Source organism: Schistocerca nitens, chromosome 9 (assembly GCF_023898315.1).
Source record: "Schistocerca nitens isolate TAMUIC-IGC-003100 chromosome 9, iqSchNite1.1, whole genome shotgun sequence".
Classification (NCBI taxonomy): Eukaryota; Metazoa; Arthropoda; class Insecta; order Orthoptera; family Acrididae; genus Schistocerca; species Schistocerca nitens.
In genome coordinates, this window is record NC_064622.1 from 471,920,554 (window position 1) to 471,926,553 (window position 6,000).

The following is a 6,000-nucleotide window of genomic DNA, read 5'->3' on the forward strand; positions in this document are numbered from 1 at the left end:
CAGACTGTTTGAAGCGTTACTCCCCCTGGACAGAAATCCACATTTTGCCTTTTGTATTCAATCCCGATGCATTTTCTCTGTTCCATCGTCAATGTGAAGGTCCAAGGGTTACAGTAAGCCTGCCATGGTGCCTCGGAATCTATTACTGGACTCCGAGGAAAGGTTCAAACCACAGACTGTTTGAAGCGTTACTCGCCCTGGGCATGTCCGCATTGTGCCTTTTGTATTCAATCCCGATGCAATTTCTGTGTTTCATCGTCAATGTGAAGTTCCATCGGTAACAGTAAACCACCAGTTGTGCATCGGAATCTACTACTGGTCTCCCAGGAAAGGATCAAAGCACAGACTGTTTGAAGCGTTACTCCCCCTGGACAGAAATCCACATGTTGCCTTTTGTATTCAATCCCGATGCATTTTCTCTGTTCCATCGTCAATGTGAAGGTCCAAGGGTTACAGTAAGCCTGCCATGGTGCCTCGGAATCTATTACTGGACTCCGAGGAAAGGTTCAAACCACAGACTGTTTGAAGCGTTACTCGCCCTGGGGATGTCCGCATTGTGCCTTTTGTATTCAATCCCGATGCAATTTCTGTGTTTCATCGTCAATGTGAAGTTCCATCGGTAACAGTTAACCACCAGTTGTGCATCAGAATCTACTACTGGACTCCCAGGAAAGGATCAAAGCACAGACTGTTTGAAGCGTTACTCCCCCTGGACAGAAATCCACATTTTGCCTTTTGTATTCAATCCCGATGCATTTTCTCTGTTCCATCGTCAATGTGAAGGTCCAAGGGTTACACTAAGCCTGCCATGGTGCCTCGGAATCTATTACTGGACTCCGAGGAAAGGTTCAAACCACAGACTGTTTGAAGCGTTACTCGCCCTGGGCATGTCCGCATTGTGCCTTTTGTATTCAATCCCGATGCAATTTCTGTGTTTCATCGTCAATGTGAAGTTCCATCGGTAACAGTAAACCACCAGTTGTGCATCGGAATCTACTACTGGACTCCCAGGAAAGGATCAAAGCACAGACTGTTTGAAGCGTTACTCCCCCTGGACAGAAATCCATATTTTGCCTTTTATATTCAATCCCGATGCATTTTCTCTGTTCCATCGTCAATGTGAAGGTCCAAGGGTTACACTAAGCTTGCCATGGTGCCTCGGAATCTATTACTGGACTCCGAGGAAAGGTTCAAACCACAGACTGTTTGAAGCGTTACTCGCCCTGGGCATGTCCGCATTGTGCCTTTTGTATTCAATCCCGATGCAATTTCTGTGTTTCATAGTCAATGTGAAGTTCCATCGGTAACAGTAAACCACCAGTTGTGCATCGGAATCTACTACTGGACTCCCAGGAAAGGATCAAAGCACAGACTGTTTGAAGCGTTACTCCCCCTGGACAGAAATCCACATTTTGCCTTTTGTATTCAATCCCGATGCATTTTCTCTGTTCCATCGTCAATGTGAAGGTCCAAGGGTTACACTAAGCCTGCCATGGTGCCTCGGAATCTATTACTGGACTCCGAGGAAAGGTTCAAACCACAGACTGTTTGAAGCGTTACTCGCCCTGGGCATGTCCGCATTGTGCCTTTTGTATTCAATCCCGATGCAATTTCTGTGTTTCATCGTCAATGTGAAGTTCCATTGGTAACAGTTAACCACCAGTTGTGCATCAGAATCTACTACTGGACTCCCAGGAAAGGATCAAAGCACAGACTGTTTGAAGCGTTACTCCCCCTGGACAGAAATCCACATTTTGCCTTTTGTATTCAATCCCGATGCATTTTCTCTGTTCCATCGTCAATGTGAAGGTCCAAGGGTTACAGTAAGCCTGCCATGGTGCCTCGGAATCTATTACTGGACTCCGAGGAAAGGTTCAAACCACAGACTGTTTGAAGCGTTACTCGCCCTGGGCATGTCCGCATTGTGCCTTTTGTATTCAATCCCGATGCAATTTCTGTGTTTCATCGTCAATGTGAAGTTCCATCGGTAACAGTAAACCACCAGTTGTGCATCGGAATCTACTACTGGTCTCCCAGGAAAGGATCAAAGCACAGACTGTTTGAAGCGTTACTCCCCCTGGACAGAAATCCACATGTTGCCTTTTGTATTCAATCCCGATGCATTTTCTCTGTTCCATCGTCAATGTGAAGGTCCAAGGGTTACAGTAAGCCTGCCATGGTGCCTCGGAATCTATTACTGGACTCCGAGGAAAGGTTCAAACCACAGACTGTTTGAAGCGTTACTCGCCCTGGGCATGTCCGCATTGTGTCTTTTGTATTCAATCCCGATGCAATTTCTGTGTTTCATCGTCAATGTGAAGTTCCATCGGTAACAGTAAACCACCAGTTGTGCATCGAAATCTACTACTGGACTCCCAGGAAAGGATCAAAGCACAGACTGTTTGAAGCGTTACTCCCCCTGGACAGAAATCCACATTTTGCCTTTTGTATTCAATCCCGATGCATTTTCTCTGTTCCATCGTCAATGTGAAGGTCCAAGGGTTACACTAAGCCTGCCATGGTGCCTCGGAATCTATTACTGGACTCCGAGGAAAGGTTCAAACCACAGACTGTTTGAAGCGTTACTCGCCCTGGGCATGTCCGCATTGTGCCTTTTGTATTCAATCCCGATGCAATTTCTGTGTTTCATCGTCAATGTGAAGTTCCATCGGTAACAGTAAACCACCAGTTGTGCATCGGAATCTACTACTGGTCTCCCAGGAAAGGATCAAAGCACAGACTGTTTGAAGCGTTACTCCCCCTGGACAGAAATCCACATGTTGCCTTTTGTATTCAATCCCGATGCATTTTCTCTGTTCCATCGTCAATGTGAAGGTCCAAGGGTTACAGTAAGCCTGCCATGGTGCCTCGGAATCTATTACTGGACTCCGAGGAAAGGTTCAAACCACAGACTGTTTGAAGCGTTACTCGCCCTGGGCATGTCCGCATTGTGTCTTTTGTATTCAATCCCGATGCAATTTCTGTGTTTCATCGTCAATGTGAAGTTCCATCGGTAACAGTATACCACCAGTTGTGCATCGAAATCTACTACTGGACTCCCAGGAAAGGATCAAAGCACAGACTGTTTGAAGCGTTACTCCCCCTGGAGAGAAATCCACATTTTGCCTTTTGTATTCAATCCCGATGCATTTTCTCTGTTCCATCGTCAATGTGAAGGTCCAAGGGTTACACTAAGCCTGCCATGGTGCCTCGGAATCTATTACTGGACTCCGAGGAAAGGTTCAAACCACAGACTGTTTGAAGCGTTACTCGCCCTGGGCATGTCCGCATTGTGCCTTTTGTATTCAATCCCGATGCAATTTCTGTGTTTCATCGTCAATGTGAAGTTCCATCGGTAACAGTAAACCACCAGTTGTGCATCGTAATCTACTACTGGACTCCCAGGAAAGGATCAAAGCACAGACTGTTTGAAGCGTTACTCCCCCTGGACAGAAATCCACATTTTGCCTTTTGTATTCAATCCCGATGCATTTTCTCTGTTCCATCGTCAATGTGAAGGTCCAAGGGTTACAGTAAGCCTGCCATGGTGCCTCGGAATCTATTACTGGACTCCGAGGAGAGGTTCAAACCACAGACGGTTTGAAGCGTTACTCGCCCTGGGCATGTCCGCATTGTGCCTTTTGTATTCAATCCCGATGCAATTTCTGTATTTCATCGTCAATGTGAAGTTCCATCGGTAACAGTAAACCACCAGTTGTGCATCGGAATCTACTACTGGACTCCCAGGAAAGGATCAAAGCACAGACTGTTTGAAGCGTTACTCCCCCTGGACAGAAATCCACATTTTGCCTTTTGTATTCAATCCCGATGCATTTTCTCTGTTCCATCGTCAATGTGAAGGTCCAAGGCTTACACTAAGCCTGCCATGGTGCCTCGGAATCTATTACCGGACTCCGAGGAAAGGTTCAAACCACAGACTGTTTGAAGCGTTACTCGCCCTGGGCATGTCCGCATTGTGCCTTTTGTATTCAATCCCGATGCAATTTCTGTGTTTCATCGTCAATGTGAAGTTCCATTGGTAACAGTTAACCACCAGTTGTGCATCAGAATCTACTACTGGACTCCCAGGAAAGGATCAAAGCACAGACTGTTTGAAGCGTTACTCCCCCTGGACAGAAATCCACATTTTGCCTTTTGTATTCAATCCCGATGCATTTTCTCTGTTCCATCGTCAATGTGAAGGTCCAAGGGTTACACTAAGCCTGCCATGGTGCCTCGGAATCTATTACTGGACTCCGAGGAAAGGTTCAAACCACAGACTGTTTGAAGCGTTACTCGCCCTGGGCATGTCCGCATTGTGCCTTTTGTATTCAATCCCGATGCAATTTCTGTGTTTCATCGTCAATGTGAAGTTCCATCGGTAACAGTAAACCACCAGTTGTGCATCGGAATCTACTACTGGACTCCCAGGAAAGGATCAAAGCACAGACTGTTTGAAGCGTTACTCCCCCTGTTCAGAAATCCACATTTTGCCTTTTGTATTCAATCCCGATGCATTTTCTCTGTTCCATCGTCAATGTGAAGGTCCAAGGGTTACAGTAAGCCTGCCATGGTGCCTCGGAATCTATTACTGGACTCCGAGGAAAGGTTCAAACCACAGACTGTTTGAAGCGTTACTCGCCCTGGGCATGTCCGCATTGTGCCTTTTGTATTCAATCCCGATGCAATTTCTGTGTTTCATCGTCAATGTGAAGTTCCATCGGTAACAGTAAACCACCAGTTGTGCATCGGAATCTACTACTGGACTACCAGGAAAGGATCAAAGCACAGACTGTTTGAAGCGTTACTCCCCCTGGACAGAAATCCACATTTTGCCTTTTGTATTCAATCCCGATGCATTTAATCTGTTCCATCGTCAATGTGAAGGTCCAAGGGTTACAGTAAGCCTGCCGTGGTGCCTCGGAATCTATTACTGGACTCCGAGGAAAGGTTCAAACCACAGACTGTTTGAAGCGTTACTCGCCCTGGGCATGTCCGCATTGTGCCTTTTGTATTCAATCCCGATGCAATTTCTGTGTTTCATCGTCAATGTGAAGTTCCATCGGTAACAGTAAACCACCAGTTGTGCATCGGAATCTACTACTGGACTCCCAGGAAAGGATCAAAGCACAGACTGTTTGAAGCGTTACCCCCCCTGGACAGAAATCCACATTTTGCCTTTTGTATTCAATCCCGATGCATTTTCTCTGTTCCATCGTCAATGTGAAGGTCCAAGGGTTACACTAAGCCTGCCATGGTGCCTCGGAATCTATTACTGGACTCCGAGGAAAGGTTCAAACCACAGACTGTTTGAAGCGTTACTCGCCCTGGGCATGTCCGCATTGTGCCTTTTGTATTCAATCCCGATGCAATTTCTGTGTTTCATCGTCAATGTGAAGTTCCATCGGTAACAGTAAACCACCAGTTGTGCATCGGAATCTACTACTGGACTCCCAGGAAAGGATCAAAGCACAGACTGTTTGAAGCGTTACTCCCCCTGGACAGAAATCCACATTTTGCCTTTTGTATTCAATCCCGATGCATTTTCTCTGTTCCATCGTCAATGTGAAGGTCCAAGGGTTACACTAAGCCTGCCATGGTGCCTCGGAATCTATTACTGGACTCCGAGGAAAGGTTCAAACCACAGATTGTTTGAAGCGTTACTCGCCCTGGGCATGTCCGCATTGTGCCTTTTGTATTCAATCCCGATGCAATTTCTGTGTTTCATCGTCAATGTGAAGTTCCATCGGTAACAGTAAACCACCAGTTGTGCATCGGAATCTACTACTGGACTCCCAGGAAAGGATCAAAGCACAGACTGTTTGAAGCGTTACTCCCCCTGGACAGAAATCCACATTTTGCCTTTTGTATTCAATCCCGATGCATTTTCTCTGTTCCATCGTCGATGTGAAGGTCCAAGGGTTACACTAAGCCTGCCATGGTGCCTCGGAATCTATTACTGGACTCCGAGGAAAGGTTCAAACCACAGACTGTTTGAAG